The 25,223-nt window shown below is 54.3% G+C and overlaps 4 non-coding genes and 1 pseudogene across 4 annotated transcripts; 1 reads left to right on the top strand and 4 right to left on the bottom strand.

Annotated features, from left to right (window-relative positions):
- Nucleotides 1-2,426: 2,426 nt before the first annotated feature.
- TRNAM-CAU lies at nt 2,427-2,499 on the bottom strand. The gene has a single exon. It is a non-coding gene; the product is annotated as a tRNA-Met (tRNA).
- A 2,413-nt stretch (nt 2,500-4,912) lies between these two features.
- TRNAA-UGC lies at nt 4,913-4,984 on the bottom strand. The gene has a single exon. It is a non-coding gene; the product is annotated as a tRNA-Ala (tRNA).
- A 1,240-nt stretch (nt 4,985-6,224) lies between these two features.
- Nucleotides 6,225-6,296, bottom strand: TRNAE-CUC. Its single transcript has one exon. It is a non-coding gene; the product is annotated as a tRNA-Glu (tRNA).
- A 6,280-nt stretch (nt 6,297-12,576) lies between these two features.
- TRNAK-UUU lies at nt 12,577-12,649 on the top strand. The gene has a single exon. It is a non-coding gene; the product is annotated as a tRNA-Lys (tRNA).
- Nucleotides 12,650-21,390: 8,741 nt separating this feature from the next.
- Nucleotides 21,391-21,597, bottom strand: LOC120393619 (annotated as a pseudogene).
- Between the last annotated feature and the right edge of the window lie 3,626 nt (nt 21,598-25,223).

Raw genomic sequence — 25,223 nt, 5'->3', positions numbered from 1 at the left:
GAGTCAGTTGGGTTCTTTATGGTTGTCCCGTCATTCTCCTCGGGCCTGACCTGCCCTCCAGCTCAGCCACCCACTGAAAATTGAAAAACAAAAAAGTAGAGCCGTACAAGGCTTCAAAGCCCACCAGGCCCAACCACCATTTCTAATACAGCAGAAAAGCCGCACTTCTCCTGACTAGGTAGGGACGTCCTATGGCCCCACAAGAAGTGGAAGGTCATCGTGTTCGGTCTCAGCAGCATTCGTGGAGCAGGGGGAAACACATGGCTGAGGTTAATGACAAGGTCCCCTTACGCCACCGGCTGAGCCATTCCTCACAGGCCAGCAACCATTTCTCCCAGTTCGCGTTCCCCACCTCGTCCCCAACCGAACGCTAGAAGGCCCAGCCATCAACCTGCAAACTCTTGCTGCCCTCCTCTTCCGCCCTGACTGATAGGGGGGAGTATTGAGCCTCCCTCCCTTAGGCCCTTCAGCATCCCTGGGGAACACCAACACCGCCCAAGTGACTTTGGGCCAGTAGGTCAACCAATAGGGCTGCCTCCTAGGCCAGCCTGCAGCCCAGCTTCAGGACTCAGAGGAAATGGAGCTCGCATCCCTACCTACAGGACTCCAGGCACGGCCAGGCTTCTGGATCAAACGTCCCCTCTTGTGCTCAAGTCACAACAGCTAGCGGGTAAAAGACAGGCTTTCATGGCCTTTGAGAAAGCAAGATCGAGCCTTGGAAGACCCAGCAGGGTTTGTGGCACAGGAATTGTCCTCAGATCCCACCGAGACTTCAGCTCAGATTGCAGGATTCAAAGTCCCGAGTGCTGCCCTTACACCATGGGACCAATAGGGAACCCCCAGACCTCTGCTGAGCTCTGGTGTGGATGACCCTGTGGGGGCAGCCCTGCCTTTACTCACCAAGTTGGCCTGCAGCAGTTTGCTGCAGCTCCCAGAGGCCTTTCTTAAACCAGACTGAGAGGCCAGTGGGCATGTGAGGAAGTTGCCCCTTCAGTCCCAGGCAGTACATGGCCCTTCCTAGGAAAGAACAAGTCCTGGGGGAAAAGGTGATGTCAAATAACAACTTGGAGAGATGCCTTCTTTCCTTCTGTGGGGAACTGTTCCCTTTTTACCTGACCAGGAACTTGAACCCTGGACTCTCAGATTAAAAGTCTGATGCTCTGCCAGCTGAGCTAGCCAGGCTTACACATAAATGAAGCAAATTTCATGAAGAAGAGAAACTAGTCATGAAAATGAAGGCAGGAAACAATACAGAAAACCTGCTACTCTCACTCTCTTAGCAGTCATCGCCCCAGCCTGCTCCTCCATCTGGCGCCCTGAGGTCTTATTCTTTTTTCAGTTAAATATCAAATCCAGGAGAAAACACAGTTATACAAAGCAAAATGAAATCACAAACAGAAATGTCATTGGAAATACAGAAATAAAAAAGGAAAATGCAATCCCCATCACTTTATCGTGTCTGGGCCATTCCTGTATCGAGAGCACCATGAAGGTCCCTGTCTGCTTACAAGAAACCTGGAGGAACTCATACCACAGCCTGAACATGAAACTCAACTGCTCCCAGGTGCTGCAGTAAAACCCTTTCCCTGCTGTGACGTTGCACTCCATAGGATTTTATGAAAATATGCTAATGAGTGTGAATATAATGTAACTGGAACATTCTTCATGCAAAAGTTCTCTTGTAAGGTATCATTACACAGCTTATAATCTACTGTGTGTGTTCATCCTATTTGTATGAACCGATCATTCCTGTATCTGAAACTAGAAATATGAACTATAACTCTGAGGTCCTGTTGTAATGATGCAAAGTGTGGGCCATTAATAGTGGTTTGGACTCTTGATGGCTCCGATCAACCAGGACAATTGACTGGAGATGGCTCTGTCCTGCACCATCTGTGAGTCAGGCCAGGAAGAATGAAGGCTTGGGGGTCTCACAGGACATGTGACCATGTCACCTGGTACAGGAATCCATCTTAAACCTGGGGCTCTTCCCCAAGAGAGAGACAAGAATTCCTGCCTTGTACCAAAGCTGTATAGGGGGTGGAACTGAACAAACATGGCTGCAGTCATGAGACATCCCTAGCTACCACCTGAGCTGGAACACGGACTATACGAGGTGAAAAGATTGGGCCCAGACATAAAATAAGTCTAGTCTGCAAAAGAAGCTTATTGGAAGATCTCTGAGGGTGAGATTTGATCTGTATTGAGTTTCATACTGTATTAGGCTTGGGCTTGCATGTTTTTGTTTTATTTTGCTCTGTGAAAAATACAAGGTCCATAGAGAAGGAAAAGAAAATGCCCTAGAAAAGTCTGTGTGTGTGTGTGTGTGTGTGTGAGATGGGTGGGAGGGTGTCTAGAAACCACTTTCCTCTAGTTTCTTTTCTCTGATTTCCTGTAGAAAATCTGAAGCAGGGAGCAAAAGCCATTGCCTTCTCTGAGGCTTGAACTCAGGACCTTCAGATTATGAGACTGACACGCTGCCAACTGCGCTAAGAAGGCTTGGAAAAGTTTTAGGCTCAGTGTTTATAGGACCCTCCTACAGCAGTGACTGGGGCAGGGAAGGAGCCAGAGATGTGCTGGAAGAAGCAGGGAGCTCTGGTGACCAGAGACTTTTCATGGCAGCTTTCACAGCAGCAAAGAAATCAATTCAGGCTGCCAGTGAACAATCTACTGGAACTAATGGCAGCACAGGGGGGATGTTTCCAAGCTATGCACCTACTTCCACATTTTAGAACTTACTCTCCTTTTCCTAGTAGGGCACTTTCCATGCAAATTAAGCAAAGCAAGTTGGGGAAACTACACAGGTAATAAAAAACAGTGCTCTAAATAAGGCTTGAATTCATAATCCCAGCAGTAGCCCCCTCTGCGCTAACCAGTTGCACCACTGCAGGTGCCTCTTAGGCAAAGCTGGGAAGCAGGCAGTTATCAGTCTCTGTGATTCAGACCTTTGCCTGGTAATTGAAAGGTTGATGCATCAAACCTAACTCAAGATGCGGCTTTTCAGCCATGAGACTCCAGGACATTTTGACAGAAAGAAAATCTCCTCTGTTTTGGTTTAGCCCCATTTGACTCCTTCTGCTCGTCTTCTCCCCCTCCCTCCAGTCTCTTTCCTTCCCCATTGGGGCCATGCAGAGAGGAGCCCCAGTCAGTCTCTGTCACAGAGTCTGTATCCCATAAAGGGAGGGAGGGAGGGAGGAGGGTTGCTCCAAAACACTGATAATGGGGTGGGGAGGGGTGGGCATGGTTAGGGGAGAAAGGATGGAGAATTAACAGTGGGGCCCAGAGATTCCCCAGATTGGGAGATCCCCTGCTGCCTCCCATCAGCCAGCTGTGGGAAGAACAACTTGGGATTGCTTGGGGAAGCCACCTTTAAAAACACAAGTGTAACATTCTAGTTACATTTTAATAACACCAAAGCCTCCTCAATCCCAGGGTCACGATCACTGGAATGATTTTGCCTTGATATTTTACCAGCCGCAGACACAAAGCGAGTCAAATTACAGTTTCCGGTCGAGTCAGTGCACACACAAGAATCCGGAGGCTTTTAATTCCTTAGGTTCTGCTGCCATTTCATTTCTGTCCTGTTCCAAGATTTATCATTGTGCAAAGCAACGTTAGGCCCTTGGGAGTGTCCCCCTCAGTGCTGCCTGCCACCCCTGGGCAATTTAAAAGGGCCCAGGGACCCCCGCCACCACCGCCAGCAGCACAAGGGGACTAAGGCGGTTTCTTGCCCGCCCTCACTCCATGTGGCTCACCACTCCCGGGAGTGGCTGGCACGTCCCTGGTGTGGGGGAGGTCTCCGTACGCTGCCCCGCCCTGAGTGCCAACTCTGCCAGCTGTGGCAATGGGAGCTGCAAGGGTGAAGTCTGCGGGCAGCCATGCACAGAGACACCCTGGCCCTCCCGCTTAGGGGCTGCTGCCAGAGGAGGGTGCAGGTTGCTTTTGGGAGATGCCCGAGGTAAATGCTGCACCCCTCACCCTCTCCTGCACCCCCAACCCAGACCCCACACCTGCACCCAAACTCCCTCCAAGAGCTTGCCCCCTGCACACCCTCCTGCAGCACAACCCCCTGACTGAGCCCAGACCCTGCACCCAAACTCTCCCAGAGCCCAGCCCCTCTCCCTCCCACACCCAAACTCCCTCCCAGAGCCTTAGGCAGGTGTGTGTGGGGGGGTGGGGCAGTCCCATTCTGGGCACCACCAAAAATTGTACAAACCTGCCGCCCCTGTCCAGCCCAACCTTCTGCTGATGCACCTCAGCCCACACCCCTGCAGGGTTTGAAGCTTCCATTGCTTAAATTCCAGGACACTGAGGGATTTCAGCTCCCCTTTGCCAGAGGAACTTCACCACACTCAGAGCCAGGTTCTTGTCCATGGGATCACTGTAGGGGGGCTGGGTCCCGCTGGGTCTTTTCTCTCTCTGTGACAGGCCAGGGTGCAATAACTGGGGCATCTGAGCACCCAGGACCTTCTGTGGGGCTGCCATTCCCCTTCCCCTTCTGTGGTCTCATCAGTCATTGACTCCAGCCTTTTTTCTATCCATCATCAGCATCATCCCAAGCAAACTGCACTCGCCTCAAAAAGACAGTGTCCCCTGGTGGGTGTAAATCACTGACCTCTCTCCTCTCTGAGCACTGACTGCCCCTGTGTTTCCTTGCCTCTCAGTCTGTGCAGATGGGACCTTTCCCTCCAGTGCTGGAGGATTCGCCCTTCTCATCTACCCTTGTCCCAAGCAGCACAGCAGGTGGGAATCTTAAATGTACCAAGGTGACTTAGGAGCAGAAACCACCCCCCAGACCTTCCATGCAATTGGCACTTGCCCCTTACTGAGCAGGATTGAAACTGGTGCAGGGAGACTGCTGGGCCACATCCCCTCTGGGCATGAGCAAAGCACCAGGGTGAAAAAATGAACTTGGAGATGCTGGGGATTGAACCCAGGGCCTCATACATGCAAAGCATGTGCTCTACCACTGAGCTACATCCCCAGATGGTTTAGGTGGGCTATGGGTTACACTCAGAGCCCTCCTGTTTCCACTGCATCCAGTGACCTATAAGCCTCATGAGAAGCCCATTCCCCTCTCTGAGGGCCAATCCTGCTCTCCTGGAGGTTAATTGTTCATAGGGGTCACTTTGCAGCAGGGCCAGATTCTATGTGTGGGGCAGAGAGAGTTTGTGCCCTGGACTCAGGGTGCAGAGATACGCTCAGCCCTCTCCCCTGCATTGGGTGGGGGGTGCTGCCACCCCGTGCTGCAAGGTCATGGTGGGGGACGCTGTGAGCAGCTCAACACCTACCCTGGCGGCAGAAGCGGGGTGGGGAGCTCCAGATGTTTCCACCTGCCTGTGAAGTCCAGCTTTCCCCAGCACATTCACTGCGGTGCAATTGGGTCACTGTTTCCATGGCTGAACAGCAAAGAATCATTCCCAGTTTCCCTTCTATCGACAGCAGGATTAGCCTGTGTCAGTGGTTAATGAGGTGGATCTTGTGGTAGATTGTTATTCATTCCCCACCTTGACAATTCACACCGTCCCTTTCCTACTCAAATCCCCAGCACCTCGGTGATCCTGGTAGCAGGGGTTGGGTCCTGAGATTTTCAGGGTCCTTTTTCCCCTCCACCTGGAGTGAACTCAGCTTTTCCCCCATCCCAGACAATCCATGAAATAACAACAGGGGCATAAAGAAAGAGGAGGAACATCTCACAGCCAGGGCTGGATGTGCCCAGGGCCCCCTGCTTGTCCATTGTTTCCATGGAATTTGGCCCCCTGCTTTGCACAAGGGACAGAGAAAGATCTTGCTGTTCCTGTGTCTGTGCAAGGAAAATTGTGCTTCCCTAGGAAAGAGAGGCGGGAAATGGCCCCATGGTGGGACAATATCCTCAGGATTAAGACCTAAGGACTCAGGCTGAGACCTGATAGAACTGCACGCATCTGGGATTTAACAAATTGTCTTCCCTGGAGCAGGGCCAGATCCAGCGTTTTTGCCGCCCCAAGCAGAGGGGAAAAAAAAAAAGCTGCAATCAGCAGCAAGTCCTTCCCTCCAAGAGGGCCAAACTGCTGCTGAAGCCTCCCCTTTCCTTTGGTCGCCCCAGGCACCTGCTTGCTGCTGTGGTGCCTGAAGTCAGCCCTGCCATGGAGACAGTGGGAAGATGGGGGCATCAGGAAAATACCATGGATTCGTTTACATTGCAAGTGAAGAATAACTGAAGCATTTCTGGTTTAAAGTCACTTTTCCCTGACTGGGAATTGAACCCAGGCCTTGGCAGTGAGAGTGCCAAATCCTAACCACTAGACCACCAGGGAGCTGATGTTATTTTTTTTCTCTCTTATGCTACACTTTCTTAGGCTACTTTCTATCCACTTTCTGAAACTGCTCCATTGTCCATTCCCTGAGGGGCTGGGAGCAGAAAGTGCAGGAATCCCTGTACTCAGGGTCACAACCTGAGCCCAACCCAAGCCACTGAAACAAACTCAAATCATGCTTCCTCCAGCAGGATCACAGAGCCACACAAAAAACCCCATGAGGAACAATCCTCCTCTGCCTTCATTTACCCCATCACAACCCTCTCAGCAGCCCGCTCTTGCAGGAAGGACACTGATTTGATAGGAGCTCTGGCATAGAGACCAAGGGAGGGGTGTTGCTCCCCCTGGGTGTGAGCTGATCACATTCTGATTCCATGTAACGGGCCTCTGAGCTTTGCCATCTTGTGAGTTCTGAGTGCTGAGACCCTGGACCCTTCTGCTGGGAGCATGGTGATTGCACAACAGCTGCAAGCCCTTTTCCCGTCTCCTTGTCCTCCTCGGCTTCCCCAGATCTTCCCCACAAATGGTTCTATCAGGCGCTGGAGGATCTAAGGACCTGCAGGTTTCCCTCACCTACCTCTTAAGGCAAACAGTGATTCCCTTCTCTGACACTCCTGGGTCAGGCTTCTTTTGAGTTTTCCTCAGGGGACCTGATTCCCTGTGAAAATGTGTGTGTGGGGAACTGGCTTGTCTACCCCCTCTCTGGGAGCTGAGAAGCTTTTTCAGACTCTCCCCCACTAGATGAGTCCAACAGCACCTCCCACTGGTGGGAGAATCCTAAATGCCACCCTCCCCGCTGGTTACTCTGACCAGCTGATGGTGACAGCATGTTAAATCAACCCCAGCTCTCTGGGCTAGAGAGCAGCATCTAACCAGCCTTGTGACAGCTCCGGTTTGCTCGCTGGAGCCATAATGAACCAGGAAAGAAGGCAAATGTCAGACAGGGAACCTCAGCTCCGCAAATAAATGCCCTCAGGGCTCCTTCTACACTGCGACTGGGCACTTGACTGACTTCAAATCCTGCCAGCCCAGTTGATAGAGCATGAGACTCTTAATCCTGCCAGCATGAGTTTAAGCCCCATATTGGGCAGCAGCAACAGCTCTTAGGTGTCACTCTTATGCTTATAGTCACAGCCCAAAATGAAATAAATTCTCTGTCCGCTCTACAATCTAAGGCAGATCAGGTTCCTTCCTCTCTGAGCTTCAGTAAAACATGAAGAGAGAACAAATAGAATTTCCTCCTCTTCCATTCTACCCCAGGCAAGAAGAGGGGATAATAACCATTTAACAGATGACTGCAGAGAGAAAAGTTTGGTCTTTATAAATAGGATGATGATCAATTGGTCTCCATGTCCACTGACGGTAGGACAAGAAGTAATGGGCTTAATCTGCAGCCAGGGAGATTTACGTTAGATGCTGGGAACAGCTTTCTAACTCTGAGGGTACGTCTACACTACGGGACTATTCCGAATTTGCATAAACCGGTTTTGTAAAACAGATTTTATAAAATCGAGTGCGCGCGGCCACACTAAACACATTAAATCGGTGTTGTGCGTCCATGGTCCGAGGCTAGCGTCGATTTCTGGAGCGTTGCACTGTGGGTAGCTATCCCGTAGCTATCCCATAGTTCCCGCAGCCTCCCCCGCCCCTTGGCATTTCCGGGTTGAGATCCCAGTGCCTGATGGGGCAAAAATCATTTTCGCGGGTGGTTCTGGGTACAGCCTCACCCCTCCCTCCCTGAAAGCGGCAGACAACCGTTTCGCGCCTTTTTTGCTTGGTGAACCGTGCAGACGCCATAGCACAGCAAGCATGGACCCTGCTCAGCTCCATACCGCAATCGTGAATGTTTTAAACACCTCGCGCACTCTCGTGCAGTATATGCTGAACCAGGACCTTCGAACCGAGGCGAGTAAGAGGCGGATACGGCAGCGCGGCGATGATAGTGATGAGGACGTAGACACAGAATTCTCTCAAACCACGGGCCCCGGCGCTTTGGAGATCCTGATGGTAATGGGGCAGATTCTATCCATTGAACGCCGATTTTGGGCCCGGGAAACAAGCACTGACTGGTGGGACCGCATTGTGTTGCAGGTGTGGGACGATTCCCAGTGGCTGCGAAACTTTCGCATGCGTAAGGGCACTTTCATGGAACTTTGTGACTTGCTTGCCCCTGCCCTGAAACGCCATAATACCAAGATGAGAGCAGCCCTCACAGTAGAGAAGCGAGTGGCGATAGCCCTGTGGAAGCTTGCAACGCCAGACAGCTACCGGTCAGTCGGGAATCAATTTGGAGTTGGAAAATCTACTGTGGGGGCTGCTGTGATGCAAGTAGCCAAAGCAATCACTAAGCTGCTGCTACGAAAGGTTGTGACTCTGGGAAACGTGCAGGCCATAGTGGATGGCTTTGCTGCAATGGGATTCCCTAACTGTGGGGGGGCGATAGATGGAACCCATATCCCTATCTTGGCACCGCAGCACCAGGGTACCCAGTACGTAAACCGGAAGGGGTACTTTTCAATGGTGCTGCAAGCACTGGTGGATCACAAGGGACGTTTCACAAACATCCACGTGGGATGGCCAGGGAGGGTTCATGACGCTCGTGTATTCAGAAGCACTACTCTGTTTAAACAGCTGCAGCAAGGGAATTACTTCCCAGACCAGAAAATAACAGTTGGGGATGTTGAAATGCCTGTTGTTATCCTGGGGGACCCAGCCTACCCCTTGATGCCATGGCTCATGAAGCCATACACAGGCAGCCTGGACAGTGGTCAGGATCTGTTCAATTACAGGCTGAGCAAGTGCAGAATGGTGGTGGAATGTGCATTTGGCCGTTTAAAGGCTCGCTGGCGCACATTACTGACTCGCTCAGACCTCAGCCAAACCAATGTCCCCTATGTTATTGCTGCTTGCTGTATTCTCCACAATCTCTGTGAGTGTAAGGGGGGAGACCTTTATGGCGGGGTGGGAGGCTGAGGCAAATCACCTGGCCGCTGATTACGCGCAGCCAGACACCAGGGAGATTAGAAGAGCACACCAGGAAGCGGTGCGCATCAGAGAAGCTTTGAAAACGAGCTTCATCAATGGCCAGGGTACAGTGTGACTGCTGTGTTTGTTGATGAACACCCAACCCCTTGATTGACTCAGTCCCTGTAAGCAACTCCCCCTCCTTCGAGTACAGCTTACTTATGCAAATAAAGTCACTCTCATTTAAAAGCATGAATTCTTTATTAATTCATTATAAAAGAGGAGAGAAGTAAGGGTGTGGTTTGGGAGGAGGATAGGAGGGATGGAGAAGGCCATTAAAAAAATGTCACAGTAACGACATCCTTCTGGTTGGGCTGTCCACGGGGGTGGAGTGGGCGGGTGCACGGAGCCTCCCCCCACGCGTTCTTACACGTCTGGGTGAGGAGGCTAAGGAACATGGTGAGGGGGGAGGGTGGTTATACAGGGGCTGCAGCGGCACTCTGTGATCCTGCAGCCGTTCCTGAAGCTCCACAAGACGCCGGAGCATGTCAGTTTGATCACGCAGCAGCCCCAGAGTTGCATCCCGCCACCGCGGATCTTCCTGCCGCAACCGCTGATTTTCCTGCCGGTCTTCCTGCCGCCACCTCTCATCTCGGTTGTCCCTCCTGTCCTCACGTTCACTGGCCTCTTTCCTGTAATTTGAAACCACGTCCTTCCACTCATTCAGATGAGCTCTTTCATTGCGTGTAACTTCCATAATATCCGAGAACATCTCATCTCGCGTCTTCTTTTCCTCCGCCTTATCTGTGCTAGCCTTTGGGATGGAGGAGGGATGGTTGAAAAATTTGCAGCTGCATGAGGAGATAAATATTTAGAAAGATACATTTTACAGAACAATGGTTATACTGTTTCACAGTGAACATCACTATTCACCTAGCACATGTGATTTCCCTACAAGGTCGCATTTTCATCTTAATAGTGACTGCTTGCAGCTCTGGGGTTACAGATCTCACAGACACATCAGGTCCAGGCATCAGAATTCAGCTTGCACGCGGCCATGGTAAGCCACTGTCTCAGTGATTTACCCCTCCCCCCCAATGCATGGCTAATACCACGCTAGCTCCTGCTAATCAACAACCTTCTTCCCCACCCACTGCTTGTCCGGTAGCTTGGGAAGATCGCCTCGCTGGTGACCAAACAGAAAAGATCATTGGCATTTCACTCCTCCCCTCCCCGCTTCGCTACGTGCAGGAAAGTGTTTTTAAGCTGCTGCATTCCACGAACCCAGTAGAGAAATGGCCACCCCCCTTACTTAAATTCCTGATTTTTAACCAGGTTATCCTGAACGATATCACTTTGCTGAGGATAACAGAACAAGATAAAGAGCGGATGCTTCTTGAATGCCAGCAGTCCCGGGACCATACACTGCGATGCTTTGCCACGCAATGATCCCTGATTACTTGCTACATGCATGGCATGGTAAAGTGTCCTACCATGGTGGGCGGAACAAGGATGCCTTGCCCAGAAACCTTCTGCAAAGGCTTCTGGAGTACCTACAGGAGCGCTTCATCGAGATGTCCCTGGAGGATTTCCTCTCAATCCCCGGACATGTTAACAAACTTTTCTAAGTAACTATACTGTCTGCGAATGCATCCCAAGTCCTCAGGGCAAATCAATCATTAAAAAAGGCTTGCTTAAAAAACACTGTTTGCTATTTGCAAAGGTACACTCACCAGAGCTCCCTTCCATGGCGTCATTCTCTGGAATAGTTGCTTGTGAGGGCTGGGAGCAGGGTAATTCCGTCAGGGTGATAAAAAGCTCCTGGCTGCTGGGGGTCACGGAGTGCGGTGTGCTCTCTGCAGGTCTTCCTCTTCTTCTTCCTCTTCATCTTCCCCGTCTGCATAATCCTCAGACATGGCAGAGATTACAACCCCCACCTCGGAATCCACGGTCAGGGGTGGGGTACTTGTGGCGCAGCCCCCTAAAATTGCATGCAGCTCAGCATAGAAGCGGCATGTTTATCGACCTGCCCCGGACCTTCCGTTTGCTTCTTTGGTTTTCTGGTAGGCTTGTCTGAGCTCCTTAACTTTCACTCTGCACTGCACTGAGTCCCTGCTGTGGCCTTTATCCGTCATAGCCTTAGAAATTCTTTCAAATACTTTTTCATTTCGTCTTTTGGAACGCAGTTCTGTTAGCACTGAATCCTCTCCCCATATAGCGATCAGATCCAGTACCTCCCGAGCGGTCCATGCTGGGGCTCTTTTTCGATTCTCAGGAGACTGCATTGTTAACTGTGCTGATGAGCTCTCCACGCTGGGGAAGCAGGAAATGAATTTCAAAAGTTCGCGGGGCTTTTCCTGTCTACCTGGCCAGTGCATCCGAGTTGAGAATGCTGTCCAGAGCGGTCAGTGGTGCACTGTGGGATACCGCCCGGAGGCCAATACCGTCGATTGCGGCCACACTAACCCTATTCCGATATGTTAATACCGATATTAGCGCTACTCCTCTCGTCGGGCAGGAGTACAGAAACCGATTTAAAGAGCCATTAAAATCGATATAAGGTGCCTCCTAGTGTGGACGGTTGTGGCGTTAAATTGGTTTACGCTCCTAAAACCGATTTAAACGCCTAGTGTAGACCAGGCCTCAGCCTCCTACTTCACCAATGTCAGACTCTGAGTGCAGTTAAGCTCTGGAATAGGCTCCCAAAGGCGTCTGTGGTGTCTCTCTCCTCAGAGGTTTTTAAGAACAGGTTGAACAAACCTCTGTCGAGGAGACTCTGCATATACTTGGTCCCATAGACAACCTGCTCTGGCTCTATCTGCTACCTTCATCGTGTTTGGATGTAAAGGTGGGAAATGATGGGGAAATTGGCCCCTCTTTCCAGTTTAAATGTTGTAACTTCTACATCTAGACCAGGGTGGCCAACCTGAGCCAACGTAACTGCCAAACGTGCACCTTTGTATGCAACTGCTGAGTCAGTTGTGAACCTTGCTACCATTATCATTATCCCTTTGAAATGATGATGGTGATGGACACTTGGCTGTATATCCCAGCGTGCCCTGGACGTCTACAGGCTGCATTAGCCAATCCAACCATTCGGCACTTGCAGATGGGCACCTCTGTATTGTGCCTGAGTCTTGTACAGCTATGAATGGCTGGTAGATACCGACACTTTCCCGTCTTTTTAACCAGCACTAATACCCAGCCAGGCCAGGGCTGGGAAGAGAGAGAGAGCAGCAGGTTTCCCCTATTGTTTCCCACTCATTTTTTCTTGACTAGCTTCACCTCTGCACCAACTTGAAGTTTTTTTATGTGAGCCTGGCTAGCTCAGTTGGTAGAGCGTCAGACTTTTAATCTGAGGGTCCAGGGTTCAAGTCCCTGGTCAGGTAATAAACTTCTCACTATTTTTGTAAAAATCTGATTTTCTGGAATCTTCTTCGGGTGTTACTCTTTCTCTTCAGGATTTTGCAAATCCTAAGAAGGGCCTTTGTGTGGGGGGGATTGAAGGGGCAACTTCCTGACAGCCCCTCTGACCTTGCAGCCTGGAGGAATAAAGGCCTCTGGGCATAGAGCATGTTCCTTCCCTGCACACGCAAACACACAGAATATCCCTAAGGAATTAGAATCACCTGCTGCCTTCCCCTGTCCTGCTGGATCCCCAAATGAGGACGCTCTTCAGCCCGAACCCATGTCCCCTCTATTCCCAGTGCCCCTCAATCCCAACCCACAGGCCCCCCTCCTCACGCTGCTCCTCAATCCCAACCCACAGCTCCCTCCTTCCCTCCAGCAGCAGGTGCTTCAGACCCCCTCAGGAAGATTTTCTTGCAAGGTTTCGTGTATGAGTCTGCATGTGGATTTCACAGTATGTTGGAAATAGGTTGGGTTGCTTGCCGAAATGATCACTGGTGGCTGGTGTTGGATTCCCAGTCTCCATGTTACAGGGGCAGGAGAAACAAAGGGTTGTTATCCTTGTTGTGTGAATCAAGGACTCAACCCTCGGTGCAAACTAAATGAGCTGCCCACAGATTCTGGCAGCCACAATGAGCATTTGGTGCAAGAGCCCAGACCTGCCCCTGTCCCAGAGGGAGGGGATCATCCACGAGGGGCTTGGACCACTGACCTATCAGCTCTTAACTCCCAAACTTTGAGTAACTCTATTATCAGTGCCAGTGAGTGTAATTTAAACCATAAGAAAAACCACACTGGGCTGGACCAAAGGTCCACCTAGCTCTGTATTTTGTCTTCTGACAGTAGCCAATACCAGGTGCTCTAAAAGCATCTCAACAAGGCACCACTAGGAGTTGAACCCAGCATCTCCTGTTTACAAAACAGGTACTTTAACCAGCTAAGCCATGGTGCCTGCCTGTGACTAAACTAAAGTGTCTGCTCACACCTGACTCCCTGCCATCCCCCCCTGGGCCCCACGAAGCAGAGCAGCAGGGGTGTGTGTGTGTGTGTGTGTGTGTGTGTGTGTGTGTGTGTGTGTGTGTGTGTGTGTGTGTGTGTGTGTGTGTGTGTGTGTGTGTGTGTGTGTGTGTGTGTGTGTGTGTGTGTGTGTGTGTGTGTGAGAGAGAGAGAGAGAGAGAGAGAGAGAGAGTTATTTGAGCCCAATTATATTGCTCAGGTGTTTGAAAAACACACAACGCTCCCTCGGTCGGCAGCTTGTGGCTGGTGCACACACTGCAATGCCACGTCTGGTGACAAAACTGCCCTGTTTTGCTGACAAAATAAAACCACTTCGATGAGAGGTCTAGAGCTTTTTCCAGCAAACTTGAAGTGACAGAGTGTCAGTGTAGATGCTGCTGTTCATTATATCACCATAACTGGCCTGTGCCAGTATCCCACAATGCCCTCTGTGAACTCGCCTGCCCTGCATTCCTGCTACAGAGCCATGGGCCCCTCCCCTTTCATCGCTCCAGGAAGTTCTGACAGCTGAGCCTGCTGCTCTGCTCCGGCAGCCAGGAGCAAATCACTGCCGTGGATGCTGCTCTCTCCCGCCCTGCGAACACAGAGCAGGTGGTGGGAACTTCCTTACATGGGGGGGGCACCGGCATCCGAACTGTGACACCCCCAGGACACCCCTTCCCTCGAGGAGGCTCTTACCTTCTAAACAGGGACGGCGGGTCTCTAGTAAAATCATTAAAGGAAGGAGAAAACTCGAAAGAGGTTCCTCCTGGCGCTCACGTCCGTGAACCCGAATACTCTCTCAGTCCTCAAAGAGAGACCTGGAGAAGGAGACTTGCTGAAGCAAAGCCACAGGGTCTCTGAGGTTTCCCTGGCCCCTCGCCCCTGTCCTGCCTGGCTGATGTCAGCATCTCTCTGTGAGGTCACCACCTCCCCACCACCTTTGACCAATAGTCTGAGGTCCTGCAAAAGGCCTTTGTGATGTCACTGCCTGTCACGGACTCACAGATCGTGCCCACTCTTGGCCCCGTGCGGTCCGTGGGGGGTGCCCCTTTCAGTGCGACAGCCCTTCACGGGGGTCCACTCTCTCTCGGGGTCAGGCCCCCCACCTCCTGGAGCCGCACCTCTCTGAGCCTTAGCACGTCTGTCTCTTGCCGTGGGCCCCCTCAGGGAGTCCACGCGCTCTGGACCCCCTGGGCCTCCTCACCCCCGAAGGGGATGATGCCCCCTGTTCGCTAAACCGGAGTGACTCTCAGCCAGCATAAAACAGGAGGGTTTATTGAGAGTTGAACACAGCACAGGAAACTCTCAGGGCCTCAGGCCTGGCCTCTCACAGTAACAGCACATCCCAGTCCCCTTGCAGCCAGGTGGGCTCTGCCGGCTTCCCCTCGCCAGCCCCGAGCCCCGCTGCTTCCCAGCTGGGCCTCTGATATCCCCAGCCCCAGGGCCAGCTCCAGACCCCAGCACGCCAAGCACGCGCGGGCGGCCCTATCCCGGGGGGGCGGCAGGCTGGGCCGGCGGATCTGCCGCAGTCATGCCTGCGGGAGGTCCACCGGAGCCCCGGGACGACCGGACCTGCTGCAGGCATGACTGCGGAGGGGGCGCTCGGCCTGCGGCTCCAGTGGACCTCCCGCAGCTGCGGACAGTTCGCTGGTCCCGTGGCTCGGCTGGACCTCCCGCAGGCATGCCTGCGGAAACTCAAGCGGAGCCGCCGGACCTGCGAACCGTCCGCAGCTGCGGGAGGTCCAGCCGAGCCGCGCGACCAGCGGACCCTCCGCAGTCATGCCTGCGGGAGGTCCGCTGCTCCCGGGTCTCCGGGGCACCTCCCGCGCATGACTGCTTGGGGTGGCCAAATAGGTAGAGCCGCCCCTGCCCGGCCCCAAGCTCCACCTATGTGCATTGTCTTTTCTCCAGGTAAACAGGGTTCCTGGGCCTCCTCTCCTCTCCGGGGTCCTCTCTCTGCAGCCCATTTTATTCCCACTGGCCAGAACCGGCTGTGACTCCTGAGCTGGGTCTCCGGATGACCAGGTCACCAATCGCTGGGGTCTCCATCCTCCAGGCCATCAGCCGGGGTCCCAAGTCCCTCTCCGATCCTCTGTAACAACAAACTCCCTCTGCCCCTGCCCCTGCACTCACTGCATGGTAAGTGGAGTGACCCAGCCCCAGCCTGGTCCACTCCCCTGGCTCCCAGCCACGCCGCCGGCGAGTGCTGTGGGGCAGTTCCCCCTCCCCCAAGCTTGGGAGCCAGGGGAGCAGAGCAGGCTGGGGCCCCAGGCCTCCATGGGGGGAAGCAGAAGGGGGCTGGCCCCAGGCCATCGTGGGACATGGGGGGCTGGCTAATTCCTGCGGGAAGTGGAGTGACCCAGCCCCAGCCTGCTCTGCTCCCCTGGTCCCAGGCTTGTGTTGGTGTTGGCTGGATTTGTGCGGGTGTTTGTGTGTGTGTGGCTGGATTCATGCATGTGTTCATGTATGTTTGCAATTGTGTGTGTGTGTGTGTGCTCTGCTGCCTTCTGCCGGCACGACAACCGTTTCTCCGTTTGTCACAGCCCCCATACCGTCGACCCCGGTGGTGATTTCCCCATCTTACAAGGGCTGGCTGGCCTGACCTTTCTCCCCTCTGTGGAGTGTGGCGGGGGCTGCAGCTCACCCCCTATGGGGCAGGAGTGCCAAGGTGCGGGGTGCTGGGCTCCAATGCACCTGGAGAGCAGCTCAGGTGAGGAAGGGCAGGGCCTGTGGTGTTCGTTGTGCGTTGCCTGGTGCTGGGCCATTGCACAATCCCCAGCCACGCCGCACAGTGCACCCGAGAGGAGTGGGGGGCCAAGCAGATGATCCAACACGAGGGGATCATTCTCATGGGTAGCTGTCCAGTGGCAGTGAGTTCCACAGGCCTCGGCACATGCTGTGTGGGGCAGGAGGTCCTTGTATTTGGAGCAGTGGGAGTGAACTGTGTGCAGTTGTGTCTCTGAGCACGATTGTGAATATTGTGGTGTGGGGGGAGTGATTGTGAGTGTGGCTGGGGGTGTGATTGTTTCTCTCTTTGGGGTTGGGCTAGCATGTCCCTGTGGGTGTGTTGTGTGTGAGTGTTCTTGGGATTGTGTGAGTCCCTTTGTGTGTGTGTGTGTGTGTGTGTGTCACTTGCTGCAGGATACAAAATCCTGCAAAGCCACCACACACACAGAGTGGGGCTCAGCCCCACCAGCAGGAGGCAGCAGGGACACACACGTCTCTCCTGGGCCAGCGTGGACAATTTCCCATCACGACCCGGCACAGTGCTGGTGCCCCCACACGGGGGTGGGCAGTGACCGAGGGGGGCGGGGCCAGGGCTTTGGGTGTATGGGGCGGGGTAAGGCTTTGGGGAAGGGGCGGAGCAGGGCTTTAGGGGCAGGCACAACGGCGGGGCGGGGCTTTGGGGGCGGGCACAGCGGGGGGGGGCTGGGGGAAGGAGCAGGCCGGGGGCGGGTCTGTCCGGGGGTGTCGCTGTCCCTGCAGCGGGTGGTTAGAGCCGGGCTCCCCCGGGGCAGGGGCCAGGGCAGCAGGGGTGCAGGGGCGGGGCTTTGGGGCGGGCACAGCGGGGGCGGGGCTTTGGGGCAGGGGGTGCAGGGGCAGGGCTTTGGGGGCGGGCACAGCGAGGGCGGGGCTTTGGGGGCGGGCACAGCGGGGCTGGGGGCTGGGAAGGACTCATTCCGGCCGGGGCGGGTCTGTCAGGGTGTCGCTGTCCCTGCAGCGGGTGTTTAGAGCCAGGCTCCCCGGGGCAGGGGCAGGGCAGCAGGGGGTGCAGGGGCGGGGCTTTGGGGGCGGGCACAGCGGGGCAGGGCTTTGGGGGCGGGCACAGCGGGGGTCCAGGGGCAGGGCTTTGGGGGCGGGCACAGCAGGGGGTGCAGGGGCAGGGCTTTGGGGCGGGCACAGCGAGGGGCGGGGCTTTGGGGCGGGCACAGCGGGGGCAGGGGCGGGGCTTTGGGGGCGGGCACAGCGGGGCAGGGCTTTGGGGCGGGCACAGCGGGGGTGCAGGGGCAGGGCTTTGGGGGCGGGCACAGCGGGGTGCAGGGGCAGGGCTTTGGGGGCGGGCACAGCGAGGGGCGGGGCTTTGGGGGCGGGCACAGCGGGGCTGGGGGCTGGGAAGGACTCATTCCGGCCGGGGCAGGTCTGTCCGGGGTGTCGCTGTCCCTGCAGCGGGTGTTTAGAGCCAGGCTCCCGGGGCAGGGGCAGGGGCAGCAGGGGGTGCAGGGGCGGGGCGTTGGGGGCGGGCCCGGCGGGGGGCGGGGCTTTGGGGGCGGGCACAGCGGGGGGTCCAGGGGCAGGGCTTTGGGGGCGGGCACAGCGAGGGGGCGGGGCTTTGGGGGCAGGCACAGCGGGGCGGGGCTTTGGGGGCGGGCACAGCGGGGCTGGGGAAGGACTCATTCCGGCCGGGCTGTCCCTGCAGCGGGTGTTGGGGCAGGGGCAGGGGCAGCAGGGGGTGCAGGGGCAGGGCTTTGGGGGCGGGCACAGCGGGGGGTGCAGGGGGCGGGGCTTTGGGGAGGGCACAGTGGGGGGGTGGGGGAGGGGCTATGGGGGCGGGCACAGGGAGGGCCGGGGCTTTGGGGCGGCCCCCGCGGGGGCTGGGGAAGGACTCATTCCGGCCGGGGCAGGTCTGTCCGGGGTGACACTGTCCCTGCAGCGGGTGTTTAGAGCCAGGCTCCCCGGGGCAGGGGCAGGGGCAGCAGGGGGTGCAGGGGCGGGGCTTTGGGGGCGGGCACAGCGGGGGCGGGGCTTTGGGGGCGGGTACAGCGAGGGGCAGGGCTTTGGGGGCGGGCACAGCGGGGCAGGGGCGGGGCTTTGGGGGCGGGCACAGCGGGGCAGGGGCGGGCTTTGGGGGCGGGCACAGCGAGGGGCGGGGCTTTGGGGGCGGGCACAGCGGGGGCTGGGCAGGGGCGGGCACAGCGGGGGTGCAGGGGCGGGGCTTTGGGGGCGGGCACAGCGAGGGGCGGGGCTTTGGGGGCGGGCACAGCGGGGCGGGGCTTTGGGGGCGGGCACAGCGGGGCTGGGGCAGGGCTTTGGGGGCGGGCACAGCGGGGGCTGGGGAAGGACTCATTCCGGCCGGGGCGGGTCTGTCCGGGGTGTCGCTGTCCCTGCAGCGGGTGTTTGGAGCCGGGCTCCCCGGGGCAGGGGCGGGGCGGGGCAGCGGGAGTCGGGGGGTGACACGCGGCCGGTGCCTGGGCCCGGCGGACCCACCCGGACCCGCTCACACCCAGCCGGGGGGGGGTTACAAGGGGCGCCGGGAACATCCCGCGGGGCGGACACGGGGATCCAGCCCCCGGGCAGAGCCAGACCCGGCCCCGCCCCCACCAGCCGCTTTGTGCGGGGGGGGGAAGGGGCGAAGCGGCGCAGCACGTTCCTGCGCGGGGCAGCGTCACACCCTGCACCGGGGGGCGGGGCTCTCTGGGGGCGGGGCGGGGATGAGGAGTTGCGCTGGGGGGAGGTGTCAGGTTGACCCAGGGACCCGCCCTCACCTGGGCTGGAGAGGACGGAGGCGCCCCGGGGCAGGCTGGGAGTTGAAGTTCCTGGCTCGTCTCAGAGCGGAGGTGACGGCAGGTTGCTCAGGCAACGCGCCCCCTCCCGGTGCACTCTGGGAAGCGTAGTTCTCTCTCTCTCTCTTACACGCGACCTTCTATTGGAGGAGGGGCCGTAACTCGTCACTTCGCCGCGCCCCTCCCCGCTCCCTGATTGGCGGAGAGAGCGCGGGACAGAGACTCGGCGCGTGGTGGGAGGCGCCGGTTCCCTCGGCCCCAGGCTTCGCTGCCCCCCCCGCTCCCCCGGGCGCGCGCTGCGATCGTTGGGATTCGAATCCCGCTCGCGGCCAGGGGCGGTCCCGGAGCGGGGGAGGGGGCTGGGCTGCTGCGCTCTGTCCTCCTTATGCCGCCCAGGTGGTGGGAAGGTGACCTGGAGGCAGGGAGCCCCGATGTCGCTCCTTGCTCCCCCCTCACAGCCCCCTAGGGGGGCACAGCCCAACATTGGGGGGAGCAGTAGCTACATATGCGAGTTGCACTTTAATGATACAGAGATTGCCCTAAAGCACTTTATATTTCACAGTGTAAATATTTGTAATAAAACTATATATAGTGAGCACTGCACACGTCGTATTCTGTGTTGTAACTGAAATCAATATATTGAAAATGTAGAAAAACAAAATATAATCCCGTAATTTTAAATTGGTATTCTATTGTTTAACGGTGCGATTAAAACAGATTAATCATGATTTTTTTTAAGTTAATAGCGTAAGTTAACGGCAATTAATTGCCAGCCCTAGATTTGAATGTTTCTGTCACATGCAGGACAAGCTAGAATATCTGTGTGCAGGGAAAGAGCCTGGGGGGAATTGTGCTGTGAAATTATTTCCTGTTCTGACATGTCCCCAGTTGCCTTTTTTGCCCTAACAGGCTGCAGTGCAACATCCATGTTTTGCTCCAGCTCATTCCGTCCTCCCAGGGGCCGGGGAAGGGAAATGGCTGCGGTGGAGCCAGTTGAGGGAGGGATGATCAGGGAGTTGCTGGCGGGTTCCCTTGGCGGGAGAAAGGGCAGTAAATACATAGGGGTGGGAACTTCCAGGAAGGTTGGTCTGGGTGGGAGAGGGCAGGAAATTCCCAGGGTGGGGGACAGGGAGTGACTAACCTGCTGGGATTTGTTTACTGTGAGGCTCCAGCATTTCTCAAGTGTGGCCACCAGGGGCTTTTATTGTGGCCACAGGCTCCTGGGCTGTAATTGAGTGGGAGTCAGGGGCAGCAAGCAGCGGCTCTTTCCCCGGGCTGCCTGCAGGGGCTGGTCCCTACCCCCTTCGGAGTCATAAACACTGCAGGAGCAGGCAACCAGTGGGAGTTCCCCACCTCCCCACGTGCGGTGGGGCTCAGGCTTCAGGCTTCTGCTCTGGGATGGTGGGCGACAGGCCCAGTCAAGATACATGGAACATAGGCTGGGTGGGGAGAAGTCTGTGTAACTCATCCAGTTATTGATATACATGTGACCTCGAATATTGCCAATCTGTGTGTGTCCCCACACACAGAACCCCCGCCCCAACCATCCATCTCCCAAACAGACCCTCAGTCTGGAAAGCATTCATCCCTCATATTGTTGAAAAGACTCACAGCAAACAGAAGAATCTCAGCTTTTAAAACAATCCTCCAGCAAGCAGGGCCGGCTCCAGACCCCAGCGCGCCAAGCAGCGCGTGGGGCGGCGTTGTTGGGGCAGGGCGGTATTTGGCTCCGGCGGACCTTCCGCAGTCATGCCTGCGGGAGGTCCACGAGCCCGGACAAGCAGACCTGCCGCAGGCAAGACTGCGGCGGGTCCCCTCTTCCCGCGGCTCCACTTGAGCTCCCACAGGTATGCCTGCGGCAGGTGCGCTGGTCCCGCGGCTCGGACGGAGCTCCCGCAGGCATGCCTGCGGATGCTCCACCAGAGCTGGGACCAGCGCCCCCGCCGCAGACACTTCTGCCCTGGCCACGGGACGGGAAGGGCGGCGCGCACTGCCCTGCTTGGGGCGGTGTAATTTCTAGAGCCGCCCCTGCCAGCAAGACAAAGAAACTCACATCTGTAGACTCAGAAAACACTCCCAAGAAATTTTAACAATATGTTGTTATGAAGAAACCAAAGTGCTAAAGAGGCCTGATTTTTCAACTACTTTAAATTTTTTTTCTCAAATCAGCATCTTTAGAGTGAAACTTTTTCTGCTTTTCTAACCAGACAATTCTCCCCAAAAGAAGAGAGACTGGTCCTGGAGACACTGCAATACCAGGTCAATGCATGGGGTGGACAGAGCAAGCTCCTATTCCATCCCCTTGTTTCAAAAATAAATTTAACATACAGTCCTCCAACAAAGGACCTATCAGATATTAAACTGATAAGAACAGATATAACTTAGATAATATTTTTTACCTCAAGGTTCCCCAGACACAGATAAGGTTTTCATCTCGAGGCCAAAAGACCAAAACATCAAGACATTTGATCACAGCCTTGAAGAGACCAAGAGACTACTCACCCCCTCTGAGCTCAAAAAGCCAAGAAGCAAATTTAAAGTTTATTAGAGCATATTTAAAAATAAACGATACAAAATGTTTGAAGAGTCAGTTATTGTGTCATTGGGGGTAGGATACAGGCTGTAGGGGGATATTAGCGTTTGGGTATTGGACGGCACATACATATACACAGTCTGTCATGTCCCCAATGCGGGGTATATGGTGGGTGAGTTCAAGGTACAGCCAACAAGCAGTGAGGGTACATCACTCATACAAACAGGTTATGGATAGTCATGAGCACAAATAAATGAACCAAATGGGTAATGATGATAGGATGATCCTCACAGGGCAGAGTTCAGTGTGGTTGGTTTAAGGCTCAAAAAATAAAGTCTAACAGGGGAAGTTTACAGGTCATTTCAGCCTTATGGGTGCGTGAAATCATGCCGGCTTACTCTTTGCATTGATGGTGGGCCGTGACGTACTCTGTGTAAATATCTCTGAACCAGATCTTAGCTCCTACATTTGATCTTAGCTCCAAGGAGCCGAGAAACAATGCTAAGAGTCTCAAATGCTAGGCAGCCGCTCTTCCCCCACTGCTTTCTACTTCAGCACGAGGAGCTCCCAGACACACACCAAACACCATTCACAAAACTTTGATAACTAGGTAACTCGAAGTGATGATCACTTCCCCGAAATGACTCCACTGGAAGAATTCAAAGCAAGAGCCCTTAACACACAATTCTGTTCAAAGACAGAGAAGTCTTTCACCCTCCTTCCTCTTGCTGGTTTCCCTGTACACTCCTAATTTGCATAAACCCAGCCACTGACCTGTGACTAACAATCTCTCACTTTTACTCTTACAGCAAAACAGGCCAAAGAAAGCCTATGCAAGCGCTATCCCGCAGCCCCAATGCTCTTTTCTGCTCCTTCTCAAACGTACAGTTATCAGGCACACATAAGATAGTTTTGCTCCATACCAGTCCAGTTCCTTGCTGTTTCTTGTCTAACCACTGCACACACATGGTATAACCCTACCCTGAGCTGATTCCCGACTTTTGTGCTCAATACAGGAAAACGAGAATTGAGAGAGAAGCTGTGCAGGGAAGTCTTCCTCAACTTGCACTCCACTCCCCAAGGGCCTTTCGGGGTCTTCTATGGACTTCAGGTTCCATTTGATTGCCAAGGTTTGTGGTCTTATTAATTAGCCATCTCCTAATGCAAGGATGCTGCATGTCAGACTAAAGATCGATTTTCCAAAAGAGCTGAGAAACAGAACTAAAGCTGAGCACGAGGTGTTACATTTCCATGAGCATCCAGAATCTGACTGTGCCCTGGCAAGTTCAATGCTTCCGAAAGAAACCGGAAAATAAGGAGCCCATCAGGTCCCCCTGCTAGCACCCAGATCTAGTCAATCTGCTGGGAAATAAGGAAAAGGTGATGAATAAAGAAGTCAGGAAATAACAAGGAAATGAAGAGGTTTGTCGAACGGGTTTCTGTCCAATTTACCATCTTCTCAGCTACCAATCAAAGTTAAAGACCTAAAGTCGACCTATCGGCATAAGTACAGATGGTTGGATGGAAGTTAAAAGGAGCTGCTGTGGCAAGTGTTAGGAGCCTGCAAGCAACATGCAGACCGTTTAAAAAGCACATGGCATAGAAAAACCTTAGAGTTCTGTCCATAGGCAGGTCCTTCCATAGCTTGCTGAGTCACAAGGTGTATCTGCCTTCTCTCAGTGGGTCGACTGTAGAGCTGATGGTCCGTAATGGGCCATCAAGCAGGCTAGGCAGAACTGACACCAACTTGTCTGGCTGGGGTGTTCCCTGGAAGCAGAGCACAAGTTTGAAATACGGGCAGCATAGAGCCAATATTCATAACATCAACTACAAAAATGATACACATCTAGAGATAGCATCATTATAATCAGCCAATCAGAACCTCTCCATAGACCTCTTACACAACAACCTTTCTACAATATTGGCTGCGAATATAGAACAGTGGTCGCAACAGTGATCTATACAGTTACAGATTATGTCAGTAATGTCACAGGAGGTGACACAGTTCTGAGGGCTGGAGAAAAATGCCTTCTAGTGAGCTATTGAAAGAGCTCAACCTGTTTAGCTTCTCAAAAGAAGATTGAAAGGTGACTTCATTGAAGTGTTGAAGTGCCTTAATGGAGAGAAAAGATTGGGTATTAAAGGGCTCTTGAATCGAGCAGAGAAAGGCCTAAGAAGACCCAATGGCTGGAAGGTGAAAAGAGACAAATTCATATTACAACTAAGGCACAAATATTCAACAGCGAGGATGATTCACCACAGGAACAAGTTACCAAGGAAAGTGGTGGATTCTCCATCTCCTGATGTCATTTCATGAAGACTAGATGCCTTTATGGAATGTGTTTGCCCCAAAGTAGCTCTTGTGTCCTACAGGAGGCCTGCGATACACAGGGGGTCAGATTAGATGCTCTAATGGTCTCTTGCCATAAAGTCGACTAATTTCTGAAAATCTGAGGGTAGCATTGGGAGCAGCGTCTGATGTTTCCCTGCCTAGCCGGCTTGCTGCCTAGAACGAACGCTCCTTGAGTGGGGTGATCCACAGGGAGTAGCTCAAACCTGCAAAGTGCCTGGCCAGGGCAGGACGTTAACCCAGCAAGGGAGGGTGTGGCAGTGACATCACAAAGGCCTTTTGCAGGACCTCAGCCTATTGGTCCAAGGTGGTGGGAGGTGGTGACCTCACAGAGAGATGCTGACATCAGCCAGGCAGGACAGGGGCGAGGGGCCAGGGAAACCTCAGAGACCCTGTGGCTTTACTGGAGCAAGTCTCCTTCTCCAGGTCTCCTTCTCCTTCTCCAGGTCTCTCTCTGAGGACTGAGAGAGTATTCGGGTTCATGGACGTGAGCGCCAGGAGGAACCTCTTTCGAGTTTTCTCCTTCCCTTTTAGTGATTTTACTAGAAAACAGCCGTCCCTGTTTAGAAGGTAAGAGCCTCCTGGAGGTTTGAAACCTGTTCAGTCTGATCCATCTGGTGAGAGTTGAATTCTAGGCATGGAAAACACGAGCTTAAAGAGGCAGAATTTTATTGCGCACCTGGGATTTTGTCCCTTAGAATCACTGGGGACATTAGGGTTTGTCCTTTTTGTTTCACATTTTCCTCCATCCCTTCCTCCCTCCTTTCTCTTCTTCTCTTGCTTATTTTGTTCTTTCTCCTGTTCCCCTCCCAACACCAGGGGGGGGGGGTGTTGCGGGGGAGGGCTCTGCAGCTCCCACTGTAGGAGGTCCACCCAAAAATGTGAGGCTGAAATAGTGCTCAGGCAGTCAGGACCGGATTAGCCTTTTGTGGGTCCCGGCACCAAACATATTTGTAGGCCCCTATGTAGTCACTGTGGGCTCCGAGTGTGGGCCTGGTGGGGCAGTGCCATTGGTGCCATAGGATACCCGGTACTGAACCTCAGAGACATTTTTCATTTTGATCACACACCCCTACATGACTGTACGCCTTGCCATACACAGCTCCCTCAGCCCCCGGGTTTTCTTATTGAGCTGTACACCCATGTGGGTTTACCAGTGTCCACAGTGAGCA

This window comes from Mauremys reevesii, unplaced genomic scaffold, assembly GCF_016161935.1.
Source record: "Mauremys reevesii isolate NIE-2019 unplaced genomic scaffold, ASM1616193v1 Contig26, whole genome shotgun sequence".
NCBI classification, from domain to species: domain Eukaryota; kingdom Metazoa; phylum Chordata; order Testudines; family Geoemydidae; genus Mauremys; species Mauremys reevesii.
Note: the sequence above shows the minus strand (reverse complement) of the source record. Positions and strands in the feature narration are given on the sequence as shown.